The sequence below is a fragment of the Chelonia mydas genome, chromosome 3 (genome assembly GCF_015237465.2).
Source record: "Chelonia mydas isolate rCheMyd1 chromosome 3, rCheMyd1.pri.v2, whole genome shotgun sequence".
In the NCBI taxonomy this organism is placed as follows: Eukaryota; Metazoa; Chordata; order Testudines; family Cheloniidae; genus Chelonia; species Chelonia mydas.
Window position 1 is genome coordinate 75,952,985 of NC_057851.1, and position 26,489 is coordinate 75,979,473.

At 41.9% G+C, this 26,489-nt stretch overlaps 1 long non-coding RNA gene across 1 annotated transcript; it reads right to left on the bottom strand.

The window, feature by feature from the left end:
* Positions 1-23,193: 23,193 nt before the first annotated feature.
* Positions 23,194-25,948, bottom strand: LOC122464811. Its single transcript, XR_006289201.1, has 3 exons — positions 25,777-25,948; positions 25,182-25,301; positions 23,194-24,224 (listed from the first exon to the last, which is right to left on the bottom strand). It is a non-coding gene; the product is annotated as an uncharacterized LOC122464811 (long non-coding RNA).
* Positions 25,949-26,489: the final 541 nt, after the last annotated feature.

Genomic DNA, 26,489 nt, shown 5'->3' on the forward strand with positions numbered 1-26,489 from the left:
GCATCCCAGTTATCCATGTTACCCAAGCCATTTTTATCAGCCTTTCCATAGTCTGAAATGTCACCGAAGGCTATGGAGTACTGGAAGAAAATGTCAGAAAATATTTCTCCCCAAAATCATGATAATTGAAGCTGTGAAAATCTTCTTGCTTTGGATTCTCTTTGTGGTTAAGGAGTGGTAGTGATAGGTTCAGTAAAGGCCAAGCTTTATGAGTTTCATAGAAGGAAGAAGATCACAGGGGGATATGTGAGAGCACATGTAGTGAGTGTCCTTTGAGGGTTTTTACTGCTCCATAATAGCTGAAGTGATGCTAATGACAATATCTGTTAAAACTGTGATAATTTATAACACAGTTATAGTCAGTGCCTATTCCTGCTCCCATTGACTTTAATGGCAGAGGACTGAGTCTTCATATAATACTGCTTTGTCCTAAATGTCTCCTAAGCATATATGTGCATGCAGACACGCACATGGAAACAGGAATCAAGCAATCACTTCAATCACCAGTGAAATGCAACTGTTCTGGGCAGGGCCAGCTCTACTGCTTTTGCCGGCCCAAGCACTGAAAAAAACTGCCGCCTTGGATGGCAAAGGGAGGAAGCTGCCGCCGATTTGCCACCGCGGATGGCAAAGGGGAGAAGGTGCCGCCGAATTGCCGCCGCAGCCGGAGGAACTGCCGCCCCTTGCTAACTGCCGCCCCAAGCGCCTGCTTGGAACGCTGGTGCCTGGAGCCGGCCCTGGTTCTGGGGTAGAGTGCAGAAACAATTTAACATTTTATAGGAATAAAGAAAGACAGCATGACGGGTTAGGACAGGAAATGAAGACTATATTGCACTGTTCCATTCCCAATTGGAATAAAGGTGAATTTGAGAAGATACAATGTACTGCAGTTGTAACCCTTCTGGGTGTGGTGTTCTGTTCCAGCTAGTGGCACCAAGACCACTTAGAGTTAAATGAGGCTGTTCTACAAGCACTTGGCTTTTAGCTCATGTGGTAGAGGCTCATGCACTAGGCTCCAGAGGTCCCCGGTTCAATCCCACCCGTCCATGCCTGGGGTCTGTAGCATTACGCAATCACCTTCATTGGCCTTTGTCCAACAATGAGACTCTTTCCCCGCCTCTTTCAAAAATTGAAACAAGAGCTTTACAGAGGTCAGATATTACGTTTTGCTTTTCCCCAAACATCTGCAGCTACAGAAGAAGTGTTCCCAACACAATCTCAGAACAAATGTAATGTTGCCAACAGTTTCAATTTTATCATGAGACGCATGATATGTGGTGATTTTCTGAAAGCCCTTGCTCCTGGAGTCATGTGATCACATGAGACTCTCCATTTTAATTTGGGGGGGGGGGGAGGGATCTAGCTCTCTTGGTTTCAGAGAAAAGCTTGAAAAGGTGAACCCTAGAGACTAAAAAACAAAAACCTCACCAGAAGGCTTTTAGTAATCAGTCCAACATTTATTAGTTTTAAAATCTCTTGAGTTTTAAGATAATCTCCTGATCTGGAGTTGGCAATAGAGAAATCAGAAAATAATGTGACACTGTAAAACCCTGACCTTGTTTTAAAGTGTGAATGAATTTAAATACACATTGTACCATATCAATTCAAACATGATATTGCAATATACCATATGTTAATAGCGTTTAAAGCAGTATATCCCACTTATAGTGAAAACAAATTAGTATAATTGTTTGCATTTTAAGAGGGACACATATGGGACAGGTTCATTCATATGCTTAGCTGCTTTGTGTGCCCATGCCACAAAGCAATTGCAAACCTCTTTTAGCCAGTCAGTTAAACTGGGTTTATTGCTGCTTTGCATTATTGGAGCAATGGAGAACAGCCAGATCATATTGTGTAATCTAGCCCATATATTTGTACATAATATAGTTCTAGGATGACATTTATAAAATGTCCAGTGTGGACTCCATTGTTCAAGCTGAAACTACATTTTGGTTACAGTGTGATATCTCTTTTATGGTCTCCTTAAAAATAAAATCTACTTTGGGCAAGAAATATTAGGAGGCAACACAAAGACAGGAAAACATACTCACCACAAAATAAAAGTACCAAACATTATAAAGAAGGTATAAATGGATTAGGAGTCTACAAAGTCTAGAAAGTCTTCATCACTTCACATTAAGATGAACTTCCAATCAAACTGCAAGGAGGCTACGCAGTTTGTGATTCATAATGACATATGTTTCCCTGCTCATGGATTTACTTCACTCTGTGTCCAATTTTCATATGGCTATATCTTAATAACTATATGGGATGTGAATTTCTATATCTTCTTCGGCTGATGGCCATTATTAGCTAGTCTGAGTGCAAGGATTTGCATAATCTCTGCATGGTTACTTCTTGATAACTATATGCCAAATATACAAATAACTCTACTCTGATTGCTTTCTACACTCAGAATTTTGAAGCTCTTTGCCAGTCACCAAACCCCTATGTTAGCTTTTCAATCCTGTTTGAGGAATCAGAAAAAATCAGTCTTTATATAAAGGAGAACAGGGGAAATCCTGCCCCTGCCCCTGCCCCAAGCAAAGATGACAGTAAAGAGAGAATTTTAAAAGAGTAAAGGACATGGACTCATTTTCTGCATCCCTTCCTTCAACCATGCATTACAAGTCCTTACAATTTATTAACGCTTTTGTCCCCACAGTAACTGTTATATATTTGTGTTCACATTTGGGAATCACAACCAATTCCTGTTAATTCAGTTTAGCAATACAATGCAAAAGTATATTACAGTTATTCTGGGAGTAAGAACTTTATTATTAATTATTATTATTATTATTATTAGCATGCCAGTAGAAGATCTAGTCTCCACAAGCATTGTACAAACACATTATAAACCCATAAGAACAGAACTGTCTGACTATCTAAACAGACAAGATAGATTGTAAGGGGTGAGAGAAAGAAAATATTATCCCCTTTTACAGACATGAAATTTAAGTAAAATTAAGTGATATGTCCAAGATTACACAGAAAATCTGTAGCAGGGCTGGGAATTGAAATCACAGCTTCTGAGTTCCAGGCCTGTGTCTCTGTCAGAAGGCCACTCTTCCATTATGCCCTTCAGGAAGGGAGGGCAGGTGGAGAGTGGAAGTAAGAGAAAAGAAAGGAAAATAAAAGAGAAGAGGCGGGCAATTGCAGGAGTTGGAAGAGGAAATACAACTGTACAGTAATGTTTCAACTTTTTCTATAATAATTTACCTTTCAGCAATATGACAATTTTTCTTTTAGTGCCTCTCTTCTTTTAGTTAACATTTATTTAAAAATTCAGTAAGGTAATAACTTGAGGGTCCTTCGTATAAACTTGGTAACAGCCATATCCTTGGCTAATAAAATCCTTTGCCTTCAGCCTCAGTGGTTATTCATTCCAGGTTATGGTTATTAGCTTGTCTCAGGTTATTGTTATAGGAACACAAGGAATAACTTTGTTAGATCATAATATGAACAGAGACTTCTCCATAATCAAAATGGTACAGAAGCCTGAGCAGATACATTTAAAGTTCTGTTTCTACACTGAATCAAAAGGTAGAATTAGAAACATTCCTTTCTGCTGTTCAGATTCTTTCCGAACAGCACAAATTAGCCTGCTTGCTGTCTGTTCCCTGAACTCTTATTTAAAATGATCAAATGTATGAACTTATGATCACAGAAAACCTCCAATACAGTTTTGCAGTACATCAATGAACAAAACCAGCATTTTTTTTCAATTAGTGTAAGAGACTTGGAGTGGTTGCGTGAAATCTGTGAGCATGAGTGTGCCTGTATCAGCAGGAGTGCAGGTCTCTGTGGGCATGCAGAAGAGAGATATATAATCATGAATGAGATTTCCATTTTAAATGACTTCTCATTTTCATATGCACATGTAAGTAAATGTGCATTGAATGATGAGTGCATCAAGATTTTCAGACAAATTAAGCAGGTAGTTCTCCATTTGTACAGCGTGTTAAAAACAGCTGGATTCATCTACCAATGGTTCAACACTTACCAATACTGCCAAGCTAAAGCTGACCAACTATATATAGATATAGGTATAATTTTCTAGTCTCTCCTCTTGCTCGCCCCAAAAAGGATTAATATTTACATCACTTAGACATATTTATTCTGTTCCAAATACTTTGGAAAGGCTCAGTTTAAAACCTCCAAAGCTGCATTTTAAATGAAAGAGGACAAGCAATGTTTCTATTGTCCTTGGAATCAAAGATTGGCAGCAGGTTTACAATGTTGTGGCAGCTACAGTAAAATGATCAGCATGAAGTCTTTGTGCAAACTACAATTGTGAGCACAACACAGGCAAATTGTGGTCACAGCTAACAGGAGCTATTTCTAAGTGCAAAACCTGCTGCATGCCCAAAAGTAAGTGGGTGGGTTGTTTGTTTGTTTTTGTTTTTGTTTTTTTACACAGGTTAGTAAAAACATTAAAGATAAGAAAGGAAAAATGACACCTTCACCCCCCAGAATTTATGGTTAGGACCCATCGCCTTGGACCATAGGGTCCCAGCTACCTTAAAAAGAACCAGAATTGGCCAGCAGCAGCTGAGGCTGCTGAGGGAGTAGACCATTCCTACCTGCCAAGCTCCTGATTTGTCCCCTTAGATGCTTTTCCATGATTTATTTGTTGACTGCTTCCATTTGTCTGCCATGTTTATTCTGATTGCAAGCTTTTCAGGCAGGGGCTGTTTCTTTTAGGTATTTCCACAGCAGGTTCAAAATCCTGATTGGGGCCACTAGGTGCTAATAGAATACAAATTATAAGTAACAATATAACAGTCGGCACTAATTGAACTTCTAAATTTGTGGAGGGATATGCATTTCTAGAGAATCACTGAATTGATCAGCATGTTGCCCTCATGGACTGATGTATTAATAGTCCCCATCAACAAGCAACTAAGTGAAATAACAACAAAACATTCTGAAATAAGCATCTGATTTACCCCTCTGATGATAACATTATAGAATGAATGTTCTTTTTGTATGAAGGAAACTGAACTCATGCACACACACATAAACCTTCAAATACTGCTTACCCAAAGACAATGTACAGACAGGAGATAACTATGTGATTTAAGACTGGAAGAGGATAGACCTCCCATTTAATTAATATGAGGAGGGATTGAGTGCCTCTATTGTAACCAATTGATCTTATGGGAAAAGAAGATTTGAGCTAGTGAACTACTGTATCAGATAGGTCAACAGAAAGTATTCAAAGTGATCTGAAGGACTCCTAGGGTCAATTATGGTTAGTATTGTTGTGAGATCCAAAATCAAAAGCAATTATGGTTAGCAATAATCTAAAGTGAGAGGTAGATTGCTGCCAATTTTAGCTTCTGAAGCTTCAGCTGTATGAAAGAATCAGAATCCTAATGGAACTATTTGAAACAGGTTATCAGTGGGATGATCCTAAAATTGGAAAGCAATAATTTGTTGCCAATTGTTCTAGAATTTGATTTTTTTAAAGACAAAAAACTTTGCTTTCAACAGATTACTCTGCATTTGTTTTTAAAAATAAACATGTATCACCCAGAACAGAAAGGCAATTTTTGTCTAGAGCCACTATTGGAGTTTAATGCTAATTAATCCTACAATAAGTTACTGAGAAAATGCTGAATACACTGTAGTAATAGGTCCAGGTTGATGCTCAATTTAAAGACAATAGAAATTAACGGCATTCAGCCTCTTACAAAAATCAGACCCAATGGCCATAGATTTAGAAGTGAAGAGAACAAAGGGGCTGATGTATTTATTTGATGTGATGAAGAAAAGTAGGCCATTGAAAGTATGCCGAGTAATTCTTTCACAAGAAAATTCTGAAGAATTATTTTATGCATTATTCCTATTAATAGTAAAGGGGGAAAAAAAAACATGAGCATGTCTTGGAGAGTAGATCATCAGGAACCAAATTTGATTCTGGTACTATGAATCTCTAAGCTAGGCAATGGAGTGGCTGAGAGCAGCTCCTGCACATCAGATATGACCTCTCAGTATTCTGCCATCCTGTACTAGGATGTATCTGTAGGTCTGCCTGCCTTCTACACATGTGGCCCTCTGAGTAAAACCTCTGGAAGAATGACAAAGTCCCAGGAACCCTCCAAAGGGTTACCTAATGGAGTTTCCTTTTAATATTTTTAGTGTGGATCTCAAGCCACTTCCCCACAGGAAGGGAGTATAGCCTTCCAGCCCTGCACATCTTTGAAATCTCTAGCAAAAGGAAGCTGTAACCCCTTGCAATGCTGGACATCCATGTAGACATCCACGCATCACTGAAGGAATTATATCACAGAGCACTACCACTTCTCCACTACCACCACTGGCTATCCCTGGTACACACATCATAGCATCGTGGAATCCTAACGAATTGTGATGGCTCCGCAAAGCAGGGGACTACAAATCCCATTGGCCCTCTCCCTACTGCACTTTCTTTTCACCCAGGCCGGGAGAGGGAGAGGAAAAGGTCCCAAATCAGAAAATGGTGGTTGCATGTAACAAGCGTGGAGCTGCAGGGAAGCTGAAGCAGAGGCTGCATGGCCAAAAGAGAGCTAGAGGCCGGAATGGATGCAACGCCATATGTGGCACAGGCTGACTAACGGACATGACAGCTAGGTGTAGGTCTGTGTGGGACTTCTGGACAGGAAGGCAGTGTGGAGGGCCCCAAAAGGAGGCATTCACTGAGCCTGGCTTGGAAACCCACACACTCATATTTACTGGAATGGAGACTGGACTGGAAAGGGCACCCAGGCACTAGGTCTGAAAAGTCCTGACTCTTAACTGGATTGCCCCAGGGACCCAAATATTTATCATTATTGCTCCCTTTGAACTATAACTGTTAAACCCTCTGTAACTACCATATCTGCAACCTTTCCCTTTCCTGCCAGTCCTAGTAAAATGCCTTTTCTCTTGGCCATGTCTGAGTGGTTACTGGGACACACCAGGGATAGCACCTATAAGGCTTAGCTGCTGAAGCAACTTCAGTGCTTGCATCCAAATGGTAGTGAACCTGGCATGCCACTGGCACCTGAAGAGTTTGAGATATGGTACAGCCCCAATATTTATACTGTAGGGACTTGGGGAAAAGGGCTTCTATGGTCGTGCTTTGGGTAATAATGGGTATATTTAGCATGAACTGTAAGCAAGACTTATGTAGCAACTGGAAATAGGCCAGTCTTTCTTGAACCGTTTAAGTGAGTGTAAATTGCAATCAATTTTGGAAAGAATACAATGCCCTTGAGATGCCTGAAAGACGTAATCAATAAAGGAAGCCTTCTGGCTACATGAGGTTTTCTATACCTTTCACCGAACTCCCTGGTGTACTTTGGGTCCATGAAACAAAGACCATGAAACAATCACTAGATTGTGTATGTTGTTCAAATGCTGCAAATGTTATCTTGCTTCTATATTTTACGTGTTTGCTTTTCTCACATGTGATGTTCTGAAATAATCAAAATGGAAACTGTTCATACAGTATTCAGATAGACTTCAGGCATATCATATAGTTGCACTTAGGTACACACAAACATACACAAATGTAAACCTTTTGCCAGCTGCAACAAGGGTCAGGGTCAGGTGTTAGAGGTTCCTCTTAGCACTACTAAATAGAACTAGCTTGATTGATTGCCCAGAAATCTGTGAAAACTCAACACCACCCCTAGGTGCCTATGAGAGGCAATACTCACAAGCACTGAGTCTGTATATAACAAAAGAAAACTTATTTTAAGAGGAGAAGGAACACAATATTAATTTGGGAAAACACCACAACAAAGATTCAAAAGTGTAAGTAAACACCCACCCCACAGTATCTTGGGCAGTAGTGCTTTGCCTCAGTTTCCCACCAGGCTCTGTAAAAGTCCAAAGGACGAATGCCCTTAGGATCATAGACTATCAGGGTTGGCAGAGACCTCAGGAGGTCATCTAGTCCAACCTCCTGCTCAAAGCAGGACCCACCCCAACTAAATCATCCCAGCCAGGGCTTTGTCAAGCCTGATCTTAAAAACTTCAAAGGAAGGAGATTCCACCACCTTCCTAGGTAACCCATTCCAGTGCTTCACCACCCTCCTAGTGAAATAGTGTTTCCTAATATCCAACCTAGATCTCCCCCTCTGCAACTTGAGACCACTGCTTCTTGTTCTGTCATCTGGTACCACTGAGAACAGCTGAGCTCCATCCTCTTTGGAACCCCCTTTCAAGCAGCTGTCCTTGCTGTTGTTCTGACCCTCCAACCTCTGCAGCAGAACCTGGCAGGGCAGCCTCTGGCAGGCAGGGAGCCAGCAGGCAAGGTGCAGCACCCTGTGCCTCGGAGCATCTACCCTTCTAGGTGCAGAGTCACCAGGGCGGGACTCCTGAGGGCATTCTGCTCCAAAACATTAAAAATTCTGCACACAATATTTTAAAATTCTGCAAAATTCTGCAAATTTTATTTGTCAAATAAATGCGGAGGCTCCACCATGGCATTGGGGAGCACAGGCCACTGGCTGCACAGAGGTGGGAGATCACTCTGCAGCTCCCCCCAGGACACGGACTCAGCAGTAAGGCTGCACCCAACCCTGACACAGTGCAAGGACCGGGCCTGCCCCAGAAACACCCCAGGGTCCTGCCTCTCCGTGCCAGGTCCACCAGGTATGGGGCCGGCAGGCTCAGCAAGGCAGGATCCACATATGGAGGGGCTCAGTGTGGGGGATCCAGGTGTGGGTTTAGAGGGTTCTGTGTGGGACAATCTGGGTGAGGGCGAATCAGTAGGGGATCCAGGTGCAGGCGGGGCTTGGGGGGAATCTTAATGCACAGGGGCTTATTGAGGGGTTCTGGGTGCAATGGTAATAGGACTCTGCAGGGGGTCCAGGTGAATGTGGCTGGGGCCCAACAGGAGGGGTCTGTGTGTGTGTGGGGGAATACAGCTCAGCAGGGGGGCCGGAGTGTAGGGGGCTCATTGCGGGGTTCCAGTTGCAGCCCAGGGGCTCAGTGGGGTGGGGATCCATCTGCAGCTGGTTGGGGCTCAATAGGGTGGGGATCTGGGTGCAGGTGACTTGTTGGGGTGGTCCAGGAGCAGGGGGAGTGGAACTCATCAGGGGGGTCTAGATGTGGAGAGATAGAGCTCGGCAGGGGGCCTGGGTGTGTGTGGGATCAGTGGAGGGTCTGGATGCTGGGGGAGTGAAGCTCCATGGGGTGGGGTGCAGCTGGTTGGGATTCAGTGGGGTGGGGAATCCGGGTACGGGTGGCTCGTCAGAGTGGTCTAGGTGCAGGGGGAGTGGGGCTTATTGCAGGGGGGGTTCTGAGTGCAGGGTGGTGAGGCTCGGTAAGAGGGTCTGGGTATGAGGGGGTCTGGATGCATGAGCTTGGATGGATGGGGGAGCAGTCATGGTGCAGCTGCCCACAGAACAGGAGATGCTGGAAGCCCAGCACATTTCAGTTGTGGCCACAAAAGCAACCGGGACAGGAGTTGAATCCTGGTGCCTGTTCTGATAGCCTGGGACGTGCGGTCACTTTCCTCCTGTCACCTGCAGTCACATGGGTCACCTGGGACCCTTGGATGGGAGGGAGAATAAATGTCTCCCTACACCATGGGTCCTCAGCCTTGGAGCTCTCACCTCCCACTCCCCAGGGTCTTGATCCTTCTGACCCTCCTCTATTTCTAAATGGAAGGGGCCCCAAGTAGGTCCAGGCTAGCTGGGGCAGGATTCCCATGCAGGAGAGAGGGTCATGGTATGGAAGCGGGTGAGAACCTCTGTGCTGCACAAACCAATAGCGCAGCCAGGCCAGCGAGAGGTGGAGATGGCTGGGGGAAAGCCCAACACTGAGTCACATGCCAAGAGCACCTGAGCCGAGCATGGGGAAGCTTGGGCTGGATTCTTTGGGGCCTCCTCCGGTGATCCCATGATCCTGAGCCCAGAGAGGGATCGTCCAGGCCCATCTGGGATCAGCTGCAGCCGTGGAAATGCTAAGGTGATGGCAGCAAAGATCAGGGCATTTAGAGAGGGCTCAGCCTCCCAGCCCACCACTCGCCTTTCGTTCTTTGCCTCCAAAGGCCCGTCAGGCTGACACCTGCACCTTCCAGCTCAGAGCCTCTTGCTGCCCTCAAAATAGCCTTGGCTCAGCTTTGCCTTGGTTAAATTTGGCTCCGGATCAGGCGCCTCGGAGCTCCCGGATTACAGGCGAGTCACATCATACGCTTATTTAACTTACGTGCATTCAACTATACGCGGTTGGCAAAAAAAAAGAAAAATAACAAGATACCTGTAAATAGTGTGGGCGATTCCACTCACCATTCCACTCAATGAGCGTATGCCCCCGAGTGAGCATGAGATGGGAGATGTGAATCTGCTGTTCCCACAGTTGGTCTCAGTTCCCGTGTCCCTCTCATAGGATGAGCATCTCGCCATGCTGAGTGTTGACATGCCCTGGAGGGAAATAACACACTCTCTGTGCATGCAAGAGCAGGAGCAGATCTGCTGGAGTCTGCTTCAGTCACTGAATCAGAGACTTTCAGGTTCCACTAGCCCTCAGAAAGGCTCCCTCGCTCACAAGCAGACTCCATGAGCCCCGCACTCTGCCCTGCATTATGGACAGCAGAAGCTAAACCATCGAGAGAACCAGCTTCTCTTTTTTCTTCCTCTTCCTCCTCTTTTCCTGAAAATGGTCAGTTGCATCAGCAAAGAAAGTCACCTCATCCTTGGCCTGAATCTCTCTCTTCAGGAACTGCAGCCCAGCCATATTGAAGCCCAGCACATTCCTGACCTCACTGACTTTGGAAATGGTGGTTTTCTTCAGATTCTCTATCACTGTCACGAGCAGCTGATTGCTTGTGATGCACCCAAAGTGTATCCTGAGCAGAAAGAGGAGTGCACGGCAGAGGAGTTCCTCCTCCGAGCCCCGCTGGATGTGCTCATTAAAGAGCACAAGCAGGTCAGGCACATACAAGAAGGACAGCACCAGCAGAGACTCCTCCAATTCACATATTTTTCGTACAACATGGCCCCTAAATGCAAGCCAACTACTTCATCTGGCGCTCAACCAAAGAAACAGCGAACTGTTCCAACGCTGGAGGAAAAACTGGCTGTGTTGGACTTATTGAGAGACGGTATGTCGGTCTCCAATGCGGCACGTAAATATGGCCACAACGAATCTAGCATCCATGCCATCAAGATTTGAGAGAGAGAAATTCGTCAAGCCGTGGCATCAAGTGCTCCAATAACTGGTAAGGTGACGAGCCAGGTGCATGATAAGACTTTAGTGAAGACTGAAAAGGCATTAAACTTATGGCTGGAAGACATGAACCGTAAACATGTGCCTATTGATGGCAACACGTTGTGAGAAAAGGCTCTTAGCCTCTACACGCTGTTCAAACCTCCCGCCAAAGATGGACAGCCTTCTAATGAGAAGGAATTCAAAGTCAGCCATGGTTGGCTTAACAGTTTTAGGAACTGCTTCAACCTCAAAAACGTGCAGACTACTGGTGAAGCTGCATCTGCCAATGAAGAGGCAACAAAAGCCTACCCAAAACAATTAAAGAAAATCCTAGAAGAAAAGGGCTATCTTCCGGAATCAGTTTTTAATGCTGACGAGACTGGGCTCTTCTGGGAAAAAATGCCCAACTGCACTTACCTTCGAAATCAGAAAGACAAGCCCTGGCTTCAAAGCAGCTAAAGGCCATGTGACTGTGTTGTTTTGTGGCAATGCGGCTGGGCATTCAATAAATCTGGGCTTGCTCTACAGGGCTGCAAATCCCCGTGCCTTCTAACACGTCACTCCCCTGCTCCCTCTGCTATAGCCCACCCACAGTTTGTTGTGTGAAGTGAGTGAAACCCTGGAGTTTGGGGGTACATTTCAATGCACTTACCACCTTTGCTGCTACTTGCCATTGTTGCTGGCACTTCTGCTGCACCTCACCACGTTGCTTCTGCCATTGCTTGCCGTTGCCTCTAGCCAGCGCCAATCGTGGGTGGGAGGGGGGGGGTGCAATTTGGCCTGGGCCTCAAGCTCAAAAGGGGCCTCAAATTTAGACTCTTGTTAATTTGTTGGCATTTGATAAGTTTCACAACTTGTTTTTATGCGCATCCGTATTGGTCCAAAATGTGACACTCTCTCTCAGCTTAGAGCTGCAAATTTAACCAAATAAGAGATGTGATTTGGTAAAAGACAATTTTTTTGTTAACTGATATAGATTTTGTCATATTAAAGAGTTAAATATCATAAATATTAATAAAAATATATTGGTTCTGATGGCACAAGATTAGACCGTGATGAATGTGTCCTCTCAGATCAGCTGATTATATAAAGAAACCACTACTAGTGGCTGGTGCTGGATCAAGTGTGTGTTGAAAGGTAGAGAATTGTTACATTTTAGTGTCTTTATAGTTTTATGTCTAGTTGACTAAGGAACAATTTGTTTGTGAGAATTCCTCATTATTATCTTCATATGGTAGCTACAAGAGGTGACTGGTTGGCTGGTTGAGCCCTCGCTTGGCCATCATCATAGGCTTTCGTAGTTTACAGACCCAGATTCAAGGTGAAAATTTGTGAGGACAATCTTGTACAGTGAGTTTTGTGAGGATACACATTTAAAATTTTTGGACATTATCCCTCTGTCTCTATCATGTCTGTGTTTAATATATATATGTCATCCCTTTGTCTTCAGCTCAGCCTGTTATATTATACCTTGTGTGCTTGAGTTTTGATTCAGTGATAAGGATAATAATCAGTCTGAAGAACGAGGAGTACTTGTGGCACCTTAGAGACTAACGAATTTATTTGGGCATAAGCTTTCGTGGGATAAAACCCACTTCATCAGATGCATGCAGTGGAAAATTAATATACAGACTCCAACAAGAAACTGCAGAATTGGAATTAATTTGCAAACTGGACACCATTAAATTAGGCTTGAATAAAGACTGGTAATGAATGGGACATTACACATCCCCCACTGTTACTCACACCTTCTTGTCAACTGTTGGAAATGGGCCATCCTGATTATCACTACAAAAGTTTTTTTCTCCTGCTGATCATAGCCCACCTTAATTGATTAGTCTCGTTATAGTTGGTATGGCAACACCCATTTTTTCATGTTCTCTCTGTGTATATATCTTCCTACTGTATTCTCCACTGCATGCATCCGATGAAGTGGTCTTTAGCCCAAGAAAGCTGATGCCCAAATAAATTCGTTAGTCTCTAAGGTGCCACAAGTACTCCTCATTCTTTTTGCTGATACAGACAAACACGGCTACCACTCTGAAACCTGTAACCCGTCTGACTGTTTCATTTTGTGTTCTTAATTAGCATTCCTTCATTTTAATTCTTTTCAGCATTTGAGTACCATTCAGCATTTGTGTACATCTTTACAGTAGACCTGCACAAGAGACTGGTTATGCTGGAGTATGGAAGAACAATCTCTGTACTGTGCACCCTGCTTCATTTTGAACAAAAGTGCTGCAAATGCATCAGTTCTCTGTGATCAATCAGGATGGAGCATCAACAAAGGTTGGAGGAAGTTGAAAGACTGAATTCCATCACATGAGAGTTCAACGTCACACAAAGAATATATTGCAAGGAAATCAGCCAGTAGGGCAGCATCAAGCTGAAAGTTCAATTGAGAATTTTCTCTTGACTGAATTCTCTACAGAAAAAACTGGAAAAAACTTCTTGAGTGCATCTTGAATGTCATTCTTTTTCTTTCTGAGCAAGGATTGGCTTTCTTTGGTTCCAGTCAATTTATTGGTGATCATGAAAATGGAAACTTTCTAGCCATAGTTGAGCTCCTCAGCAAATGTGACCCACTTTTATCAGAGCATGTTAAACATGTTCAAGAATCGCAAAGGAGTCAAAAGCGCACACAAGTCCATTATCTCTCCACACGCATAGAACAAAATGAGTTTTCATTGAGCTATGTGGGTCATTCGTACAAACAACAATTCTTGATGAGATTCGAAATGCCAAGTATTTTTCAATCATTGTTGGTGCAACTCCAGATTGTTCTCACAAGGAACAGATTACTATGATTATTCAATATGTTAAGATTGTAGACAGCTCAAAATTTTCAAATGAAGAAAGGTTTATTTTGTTTGATAATTTCACAAGAAAAACTGGAAAATAAATTGCTGCTCGAGTACTAGCAATTCTAGAAGGTTTTAAGTTAGATTTTCAAGTCTGCATTGGTCAGGCCCATGACAATGGATCTAATATGGCTGGGAAGTACAAAGGTGTACAAGCAGTTCTGCTTGAGCGTAATTCAAACTATTTTCTCCAGCTGTGGAAACAACACACTAAACCTTGCAGATGTTGACTGTGCTGAATCATGCAAGGAGGCAATTACTTTGGAACTCTTCAGCAAATGAACAATCTCTTCAGTTGCAGTCCACAAAGGTGGAAATTCTCAAGCAATATCTTCCTGTTTCACTGCATGGGATGTCCAAAACTAGATGGTCTGCATGGATTGATGGTGTTCAACTAGTTGCCGCAGCATTTGAATTCAGTGAGAAGGGCTTTAAATGACCTGAGAAGAAACAAGGATTATCCATTGAATCTAACCAACAGTGTCTTTAAACACTGGAGATAGATGGTCAAATAGTATATAAAACCCTTTAACTGAATCCACACCAGCAGGTAAGAACACTATCTCCTCTGTTTCAATTGGATTTGACATCACTACTCCATGCTTAGTGAGGGAGGTTCAATTTAGGGTGACCGTGTCAGTTAGGGCATATTAATTACAATGTGCTGACTTTTACTCATACAATAAGGAACATATTTTATCACCCCTGCATCAAAGATGTAAGTGAATTTTAGCCCCAAAGAGCCAAAATTGGACACTTTGGCAAAGCAGATATATCTGCTGATCACCTAGACAAAGGTGTGTTTATGCAAATAGTCTACTCCTGAGGTCTTTCCCCCCAGTTAATTAATAGGGGGCAGGAGAAAGTTCAGCCAGTCACAAAATTTCTATATCTGGTTCAGTACACTCTCACCAACAGAGTTGGGCACCAGATGCTTCAGAGGAAGGTGCAAGTAACCCTGTGGTTGGCAATTATGGGATAACCTGCCTGTAGGGAATATTTTTTTTCTTAATCCTTAACAGTTACATGTTGTTTTAAGCTCTGAAACATAAGAGATAATATCTCTTCCAAAAATTGTGTTTATACCTTTACTATTATAACTCTATACCATTTTTTTACACATATAAATGTCTAATCCCATTTTTAATCCTGCTAAATGCTTTATGTTAATTATATTTTATGGCAATGAGTTCCACAGTCTAATAGTATATGAGGAAACATTTATTTTTGTCATTGTTAAATAGTTATACTTCATTCCTTACTGATATTTTAGGTATATATTTTTTTCTTTCCCTTGTTAAAGCCCTGATTTTTGGAATGTTGAGGCCCTAGACCTGGACCAGTTTTGCAAATGCACTTGGGCTTTCTTTGTGCATTCAGTAACCAAAGCTGCAAGTGCAAATTAAACTCATTTGTACACGCAAGGGACAGCACCCAAAACAATGCAAACAGAGACATCACATTTTGAAACTTTGACCTCGAAAGGATAAATATTTTTTCACATATTTAATATATATTAGATGTCACCTAATCTGTATATATTATTTTGGACCCTTCAGTTGTATTAATTTGTTAACTGTTGATTAATTATTTTCAATAAAGTTTCCATAATTTTTTTTTAAAGATTCCAGTTTATTGGCATTGTATCAGCACTAAATATTGACAGTTTTTAGTCCGACATAAATTTGATTTATCTGTAAGTTTCCAAAACTTCTGCACATCCCCTTATGACACAGGTTTGAAGGCTTTAGAAAACCATTTTCCACCTAGTTCTTCCAAACGAACATTTGACTTTTCAGTATGAGTGATGAGTTTCCCCAACGACATGCTTCATCACACTTCTTGGATTTGATTTTCATTTGTAATGGTCTTTGCAAGGGAAAACCTGAGTGTTATTCCTAGGATTTGCGAAAGAAATCAAATAGAAAGGGGATGTTATGTGTATTTTATGATTGCCATTGTCATGATAAGGATATGGCAACTGGGAACAAATGTTTACAATTAACAGGGTTGGTAGCACTGCCTATTAAGATTGCTCACCATTTATTATAAAACATTTATTCAGTTGCTTATTTTCCAAAACTGGTTGCTATTTTCCAACACTTCAACCATTGGGGATGAAATTTTCTATGCTGAATGTCTGCCTCAGGCTAAATATTTGTTGAGACAATTGCAGCCAAAACAGTTCAGCCCTTTCTAAGAATTAGGGTATGAGGTGTTTTTTTTTGAATGACAAAACAAAACAAACCACTCCGATGAACTCTTGAGAAGCTCCAGTGCCCCAGTGCTTTGGAGCAGGGAATTGAAATTTGCCAGGGAATAGCCTTTTTGTTAGGGACACGCCTTTTGCTGTTCCTTTGAAAATATGCCCAAATTTGGCCATTTTGTAAATCTACAAAAATCCCATTTCACACATGCTCGAGAGAGAGAGAGAGAGAGAATTTAACCGCTAGAGTCTCTGAAGATTCCAATGCTACAGAGTATGCTCAAGCCTCTCACAGCTTCTAGGGCCCACTAGACAGCCCACATGCACCATCCCCTCACAGCGCTTAGATGTGACTGGACTGCACAGGTGCCATCCCCACAGAGCAACTGCATGCTCTTGACCAAAATTGCAGTTCCTGGCTGCTGCAGGCCAAGGTAGGGCCAGATACTATCACTGAGAGCAAGGATCCTGGCTCTCCTGCATTCTCACTGACCCCTCTACTGGACGCAGTGTTATTGTAGCCATGTCAGTCCCAGGATATTAGAGACACAAGGTGGGTGAGGTAATATGTTTTATTGCACCAACTTCTGTTGGTGAGAGAGACAAGCTTTTGAGTTTACACAGAGCTCTTCTTTAGGTCACCTTGTGTCTCTGACCCCTCTGCTGTCACCCAGTCAGCATGGAGGAGGAAACCACTTGACCCAAATACAGTGAAAACAAGGGCCAGACTGAAGAGGAAGAAAAGAAATATATGAGGACAAGAGCCAACCTGGGACTGGGAGCCATGTATGTGTGTTGGGTGGGGGGCGGGGGGGGGGGGGCGGGGGAGAGCGGGACTGGATGTCACAAGGACTGGCACTTTGAAGGGTTAGACACCCACCCTACAGGTAATAGGTTCACACAAGGAGAATGAGCCAACCCAGACCCACCTGTATATAGTTATTGCCAAAGTAATTGGGTAGCAGTTAATCAGGGAAAGAACAGATGGGCCTAATAAAGGCTTAAGAGGGCTCACTCAGATTTATTTACTGCACACTATTCAAGCTTCCTCAAACCATTACTTTCGAGTAGGGAATATGCTTGTTCTGTACTGTTTTCCCAGAATATTAACTTCTTGTATAATATGCACACTCTCTATGGTGGGTTATGTTATATCTGATTAAGAAAGATTAGGACACACTTACACCATTGGATAGCCAAAATAAAGATATTTCTAGACACACGTTTCATTCAAGTCCCTACATGCAAATACTTCACTGAATATATACACAGTCCTTTTTTGCCTCTGTAGAGATTTCATTCTACACCATAATATGACATGTACATCATACACATTTTTTACTGTATATGTACTTTTATATAAATGAACATTTATTACTTAACATGTGTTCTTTCACATCAGGAATCATGTCTTTCAACCTATAAAGTTCTTTAATTTTGAAGTTTGCTCCTTCAGTATCATTAAAAAATGCAGTACAGGCAATCTAATCTCTAAATTAGCTTCTGACTACATAACATCTTTGCTGTTTTATATGAAATTTACAAGTCAGGTTTGATAAACTGTATTATCCTTTGAAGCCCAGTGAAAGTCAAGTCAACATGCAAAAACTATTATATTCATGCTGTTCATGTTTGTCCTGCAAAATCAAGAAACATATCAAAGCTTATTGTAGTTGTGAATTGGTACTGGAATGCCTTTAACAATTGGCCTGCTATATGTTTAAATTGCAGCAAGGGAGATTTAAGTTGGACATTAGGAAAAACTTCTTAACTGTCAGGGTGATTAAGCAGTGGAATAAATTGACTAGGGAGGTTGTGGAATCTCCATCATTGGGGATTTTTAAGAGCAGGTTGGATAAACACTCATCAGGGATGGTCTAGATCAGTGGTTCCCAAACTTGTTCCGCCGCTTGTGCGGAGAAAGCCCCTGGCGGGCCGGGCCGGGCCGGGCCGGTTTGTTTACCTGCCGCTTCCAAAGGTTTCCTGCTCCAGGCCAATGGGAGCTGCTGGAAGTGGTGGCCAGTAAGTCCCTCGGCCCGCGCCACTTCCAGCAGCTCCCATTGGCCTGGAGCAGTGAACTATGGCCACTGGGAGCCGCAATCGGCTGAACCTGCGGATGCGGCAGGTAAACAAACTGGCCCGGCCCGCCATCTAGATAATACTTAGTCCTGCCACAAGGTCCCTTCCAGTCCTATGATTCTATGGGAATATTATTTTCAGGTATTCAAACTGCTGACTTAAGACTGCTTACTTGTACAAAAATGCAAATCATTTCAGCCTTTCATTAGTCAATGAAAAATGTACTGAGTGCAAAATACTGATAATCACTCACATGGTTTTATGATCAAGCAAATCTTATTCATCTTAGTAAACTGAAAATTACTTTGCATTTGCCTTCCTCTGACATCTTGATGGTTCCACTGAAATCGAAAAGTACTTAGAAAGACAAAACATTCCCTTAATACTTACCATTATTTTGGAATTCAGTTGATTCTGAATCAGCTTTATACTACAAATTACAGCAATCTTTCCCCTCTAAACCATGAGGAAAATATATTTCCCCAATAAACATCTGCCTATGGATTGTGGAAGATGTGTTCTCAGTGTTATACTTTCATGAAGGCTTAAAGTGAGGCTATAACATTGATCTTTAAAGTGCTTAGATTACTCGTTTCTGTTGTGCTCCATTTCTAGCTGGAGATGGGGTCATTAATGGCAGGCAGCACCTTCTAGAGGGTGCACGAGTGGGTGGTGTATGAATATACCAATGAAGAAAGATTGGTATTAATGTCATGGAGTGAGAACAGATAGCTTAGAATAATGTGGACGAAAACCTGAGGAGCATAAACATTCAAACCAGTGTTGTATCCTGCCTCGAGGCTCTGCACAACTTTCTGCAGGAGTCTTAGTGCAGGAAGAGGGCTGAAGGGAAATCACCTTGTTGGCCAAGGTATTCCTGTGGCACAGATATGCCCAGTTGCTTCAATGACTGGTGCAAGTTAGAGCTAAGGCTGCTTCAGGATTGTCTTTCCTCTCTGTCCCTACGCTAAGCTCACCACTATGAAAGGGATCAATTCCAACGTGCTCCTAAAGGCTATGTATGCTACTACCAACCATAGAAGAGGCTGTATGGGCATTCTACCTTGTGCCCCAGCGTTTCTGGGAACATTACATTCCTCCAGCCCCCACACAGACTGTCCAGTCAAGGGCCATTTATTCAATCTTTGCAGAGGTATTTGGCCCAGAGTGTGGTTTTCCCTTCCCCACCAACCTCAAGCTGTTAATGGAAAGTATGTAAACTGACCAAAATTATTATTATTTTTTTTTAACAAGTAAAACAGACAATTATCAGAAAAAGAGCAACATGATATCCACAGTCAAGTCTGAGGTCGATATATATTCAGCAAATGTTACTCCCTATCATTTTTATTAGTTAAATAATTATTCAGAGAAGTTGTGAAGAAAAAAATCTTAAAATAAATCCAGACATGTAAAGGTATGAGAAATGTACTGTTAAGGCATCCAAACAACCTTAACTCTGCCCTTTAGTGAGATCAGTAGGAAGGGGGAAGAAGAAAAAATGCAAGTGTCTTTAAAAGTCAATTTACTATAATCTGGGATCAAAAACATTAAAATGCTTTAATGATTGTATGATTTTATAGTGTCGCTACTGGTCAACGTTAAGTTGGCTTTGGTACCTTAACTGTGCATTAATTCCTAAACTGTGTGGATTTCTTTTAAATGTAATGTTAACTGTCAATTTCCTGAGTTTATAAATCTTATTTTCAGGGATAACTACAGTAGCCCTAAAATATAGATTTACTCAGAGCTGTAGTGATGATGGAAATTCTGTTTCATGAAGGATTTTAATATTTGTCAAAAGAGGACTGAAATCTATATATTTTAAAATTCTCCACAAAAGAATATTGAAAAAAATGTTTTCGGTCAAATTGTTTTATTTCAACAGCATTGACAACATTTTGATCGTGCCCTGTAAGAGTTTATATTACAGAATTAAAAAATCTTGAAACAGTCATTTTAAAACAAAAATCAGTTTATTCCAAAATTGTTGAAATGGGATGTCTGGATATTGTTGGACTTTTTTTTTTTTCCCCCCCAGATTTTGCCAAAATGAAATGAAGTTTTGGCAAAATAGAGAGGATTTTACAAAGCACTTTGACAAAACTGCATTCTCCAAACACCAAATGGTTCAGTTGAAGTTCTTCAAACCAACTCTAATTTTACCTTTAATTTTTGATATGTACTTGTCAACATACTTCAGTGGGTCATGCTGAGAATGCCAAATTCAGGACATACTGCTAAGAAGTAAGGCAGATTTACCACAAACAGGTGATTATTCTATCATTTCTTTTCTTACTGGCTTGGGATAACCTAAACTTCTGTCTCACCATGTTAGTTAACAAGAAGTCAAAGAGGCAGTCTCCTTAGGCATTCCAGCCCTTATCTCACCACCACTCAGATACTGGACTGTATGATGAGTGGTTACTGAAAACCAATTTCATCACATATAGGGTCCCTCTAATCACAAGAAATCAGCCACTTAGCCAGGTCAATATATAGCTCAGATCTTACCCAATAATCATGCTAATGCCAATCCTTTAGTGACTAAAAGTAAACATTTGATTAAATAAAGGAAGAAGAAAGTTAATAATGATTAAAAGATCATACACATACAAATACTTGCCAAGTCCTTATACCAGGTTTGTAGCAGTGATGGAACAGACTGCTGGCTTATAAAGTTTCTCTGGTAAATTCCAGAAGATTGAAAGGTCCTCAGTCCATAACTCAATAGGCTCCTTTTAGTTGTAAATCCACAGTCCAGAGAGCAAGGGTAGGAAAGAGGCAAAATGGAATAATCTCAGGGGTCTTTTATATCCTTTGCCATGTGCCTGGAAATTTCCTGTTTCAAACTGAGCTCACAGTTAAGTTTGTGGGAAGTTAGTAGCACAAGATGGATTCCAGAGTCACATGAGCATATCACCTGTCCTTACGACTCACAAAGGCAGTCATTGCCCTGATCCGTGCTGAGGCATCCACAGGAAAAGCTATCTTGGAAGAATGAGTTCCATCCATGGGGAATGCCAAAGGGGGGGTTGGGGTGACTCATCTGTTTTAATTTGTTTATCTGTATTTTCCTGGATGGCTGGTGTTGGTTGCCTTTATTTCCCCTTAGGCAGATGAACCTGGGATTTTTATTTTAATTGTAAAACAATTTATAAATCAATAGCTTTGTGGGAAGGCATAGGTGAGTTGGGCGTGGGACAGTTTAAAACCAGAACTGGGAGGTGAAGCCAAAAAGTCCTATACAATTGATCTTTAGCTCATAAATTCAGGGCAGACTACTCCACTAAAATGTGATCCTTAGGAATGGATAACAATTCTCAGTAATGCTACCTGGCTTTTGTTATCTGAAGTTACGTAAAAAGAATGAATCAATTTCTAAATGCTGCTATTAGATTGCTCCAAGGTTAATCAGTCCCAGGACCTAGAGCTGTTTGTATAGGCACTTTTACGTTACAGTTTAAATCTAAATAAGTATTTTTAAAATAGGATTTTTAAAATTAAAAATAAATAACCCCTCTGTCAAATAATGGCCTGCTCACTTATTTTTACTCTTCATTGAACAAAATTGACTTATACCATCTGAAACCTATGCTATGATGGTAACTGACAGGACCTATTCTCCCTTGATGTGTGCATCTAACTCCATTAATGTTAAAGGAATAATGCATACATTCTGTCAGTGGGAGAACAGACACAATAATTGCTTTAGGGAAAATTGCAGAAAGAGCTCTTTAATTTTTAACCTCATGAATTTTTGGTTTCCCTCTAAAAATAAAAAGCATTTTCATCTGCATTCTAATGTACAGTGTAACATTTTTACAATAACTTAATAATAAAAAACACGGTGTTAAGTGCCATAGTTAAAAATGCCCTGTTAGAAAAAAATCTTTTAGTCCATTAAGCTGGTATTTACTTGTCATCTACACATTCCCTCTGTTATTGTTTAATAAATTACTTTTTTTCCAGTAATATGCCTCTTTTTATTTCATTAGTGTAAATGGATCTCTTTTTAAGAGATAAAAAAATATCTTTCAACATCCATATTTTCAATATATGTTCAGGAGAAAAGACATCCAGTGAAAAGAGGCACCTCTGCCCCCAATTGCCCCAGGAAATCATTTAATCCAGTTTTGTTGAGAGTTGTGTGACAGACTGGTATCAAATTAAAGTACTTGGAATTCAAGAAGCTTTTTTGAATAAACCCCTTTGCTCTCATAGGCACAAAAGTGAAGAACTTACGTCAAACAGTTACCTGATTTGATTGAAGATAAATCATCAAACACTTAAGCCCTCCTCTCCTTCCAAAGTACAGTAACTCAACTCGCTGATTGTATTGCACTTGGTAGCAAAAATAACGTATAGCTAAAATATTTTTGATTTGTGTTTTGCTGAATTCAATCGCAGTAGAATTAGATCAAAAAGCCTTGCAGGTTATGTTCTGCTAATGTCCATGCCTGCTCCTTGAAAGTTTTCTCTACCTGCTTCTGAGGCACTGGCCTCACAGATAATTCTTTGAGTCCTTTGCCCCAGAACTCTTGAGACAACCAGTGTCCACAAGGTTCCAGACTGTTGAAGTCCCTGTCCCTCTGCTGTCTCTTCATAAGTCAAACTGACAATCCAGTTTCTGTTGAGTTGCAGAGTAGCCATCAGGTTCTTCTGATGCCAAACTAATCTACACAGTAGTTAATGACTGTGAGTATGGAATCAAGAAATCAACTTCCCAGGATGCCCTAGCCTTTTTTCCCCACACCCCATCCAAGCACCTGCCAGCAATGACTAGAGAGGAGAGTAGGCCATTGCTCAGTACCAGGAGCAGGATACCAACTCACAGCTGCTCTCATTAATGATCTATTCAGTTCAGGTTGTATCCATGCCTGAAATGTGGTGTCTGATCTCCTTCCAAAGACTAAACAAAACAAAGTAACTAGCAGCTGTCACATATAGTTTATTCTCCTTGGTCAGAGGAATAGAGAAATTTGGTGTGTGTGTAGTAGGGAGATGGAAGGGAGGGGACACAGAGGATTTTTTGGGTTGTTATTTAAAGTTGGTGTGGTGTTTGCTTGTGTCCTGGACTGGGGAATTCACTCCCACTGATATAGCTATCTCAGATCTCTCCACTGTCCAGCCAAAATAGCACTATTCTTTGACTTGTCCTTCACAAACAAAAGCAAACTGTCCTGGACTGCAGAATGCGAGTTCCAAGAATCCTGTCTCATGAAAAGATTAACTTCACCTTTGCAGGAAGCAGTTCCATTGTTCCAAAAGAGAGGAGTTGTCAGTAAAGGTTGAGGTCCTGGAGTTGGAGATGGTCTTTTAGGTATCCAAGGCTCAGGGCATTCAAAACCTTGCAAAAAAAGGACTGGGGCAAGAAACACAACATTCTATGGGAAATTAGCAAAGTACAAGTGTGAGGGGCTCACAGTTAGAGCTGGACAAGAATTGTTAATCAGAAAGATTTTCTGAAGGGAAAGTGCCTTTTTCTCAAAATCAAAATTTTACATGGGAAAATTTAAATTTTGCTGAAAAAACTGATTTTCCATGAGAAAAAATGAAGTGATGGCTGCTCATCTAGAAGGCTTTTGTCAGTTTCACTTTCTGGCTGCTGAGAGAAGTCCATTTTGCTTTTTCCCTGCAGGTGAAAGTGAAATTTACAATAGTCTTTCAGCTGGGGAGCACAGTTAGGCTTATGCTGGGAAGTAGTGAGTCTGAATGTCCCAGCTCTTTGCCTGGCCCAGAACTCCTCTCCAGGGGGAAGGTCTTGTCAATTTTTCTTTCTCCCATGAGGGAGAACGTGAAATTATGAGTCTTCTAAGCAGGCAGCTGGCAAACTGAAAAATTCCATCTTGTTTCTCCTAAAACTGATTTTTTCTGGACATCCCTTCCTGTAAAAGATGTTGCATTTGACATTTCATCACAATTCAGGGTGACTTTTTTTTCAAAAACTGCAAAGCATTTACACAAAAGCATTTCTCTTTTTCAGCCAGATTTACTCAGAATCACCCATGTGGCTGAGGAGATGTGCTGTTGCATTCTGTACCATTTGGGGTAACACTCCACCAATAGGTTTCAGGGTGGTAGCCATGTTAGTCTGTATCAGCAAAAGCCACAAGTACTCCTCATTGTTTTTACTCCACCAATAGTGATAGTGCTCTCCTTTCAGTTCCATAAACATGGTTACTTCCACATTCTGGGTGAGACTCTCATCCCCAATCTGACCCTTTTATGCCAAGTAAAAGGGCCAGAGCAATGAAAAACACCTCTCAGAGCCACAAATCTGGTTAAGGAAGAATTTCCCCAGCTCAGGAACTCACAAGCCCTGACATAAGGAGCATGCTGGGGTGGAGACCACAGCTTTACTTCTGCAGAAATTCACGGAAGGCACTGCCCACAGGTAGTCAGAGCTAGGCCTCAGGGCCCTCTAAATTACAACACAGGACACTCCAGCCCCCAGAGCATCCCAGAATGGGGAGGGTGCAAAGTCAGTTAAAGACCCTTTTGTGCTGCTTCCCCTTGGGCTGTGAGTTTGTACTGCAGCTTTCAAAGGCATAGCACAGAACCTCACCCTCTAATTTTGGGTGCCACAGAAGAAATCTCAGGAGATGGATAACAGCAGAGTTTGGACTTCCCATGCAAAGATGTGAAAATTCTAATTAAAATGCCAAGCACAGCCTATAATGGTGAAACATTTCACTAATATTCCTAGACACGCTATAGAACTCTAGTCTTAAAGCAGACTGACAAAATGAAGTGTGGAGTATGTTTTTTATGATCACTGTACCAAGGTATGGCAGAGCCTACCTTTGCAGCACTCCCTTGTGGCCTGCCATGAGACTACTCACCCTGCCTCAGTTTCCCTCAAGGTCGTCAATGGTTAGCAGCTACCCCCAACCTGGTCCAGTGCTGTGGTGACTTAGCCCTCTGGCTAAAATACATCAAAGTTTCACCAGAGTATCCAAGTTCTAAAACAAAATGTAGTTAATTCCAAACCCTCTGCTCATGTCAACTATGAACTCTGCCAGGGATCATCAGTCACCATTGTATGAAGGCTTCCTGCCAGAGCCTTTCTATACTTGGCAGCTCCTCACCATGGCTACATTTGAGACCCTGGTCAATACTGGTCCCACCAGAGGAACATGTATTCCAGTCCTTGGCTGGCCACAGCCATTCTGCTTAGAGTCTGCTTTTCTCAAGTTAATACTCACTCAGCACTCCCTTTCTCTGGCCTGCTTTCCCTGATGGAGGCTCTGTCAGGCAATCATTTCCCCCAGCACCCTCAGGCAAGGTGCTAAAAATGAATTTAAACAATAGCCCCAAAAGAAACAAAACAAAAGGATTTTCTATCTGCCTGAGCTACCATTACAGCCTAATGGCTCACAGATCACTGACTCTCTGGAGTTTCTCCCCAGAGACCCAGCTCCTACCCAAGCTACTAACCCTCAGGGCTTCCTCTCTGAGTCCTTCCCTCAATCTGGTTCGCCACAGGTTGGATTTTTATTCCCATTTTATCTGCAGGCTCACTGTCTGGAGGCTGGCCTTTTCCAGGGCCCACTCCAGGATTCTCGTTCTCTCCAACCGCCTTCTTCTTCTTTCAGGGCTAGTCACATGAGACTACCTCACTCCTGAAACCTTCCTCCCCAGTTTAGCTCTCCCAGCGTGTTATGAAAATCCCCTGACTCCTTTGCAGCTGGGTCTACTAATTGATCCATTCCATCTGATCCCTAACTAATTAAAATTAGCTTGGGTCACGGTAAGGTTTCCTTGGTAGGCAAGGCTGAATGTGACTCCTCTTAAAGGGCCAACCACCTATGACACAAGGTTAGATTGTAGAAATATTAGTGGGAAGGTAGAAGCATTTCAAGAACTATCTGAGACACCCATCTCTTCTTCTCTCAATAGTATCTTCCCTCCATGTATCAAAGTAGCTGAAGCCTCTAAGTCCTTCTGGCAATAGCACTAATTCTGGATGACCAGATAGCAGAAAAGGGTGCCCTTAGCTGGTTAGGAAATTTTGCATGTCTCTCTTGAGCAAGGATCTGGCTACCATAATTCATTTGTGATTGTCTCTATCTGGGTTTGAGCCTGGAAACAATACAGAGGCTGCCTTCATCTTGTGCAAAATATGGTGGTGCTCATTCTCAATGGGTTCA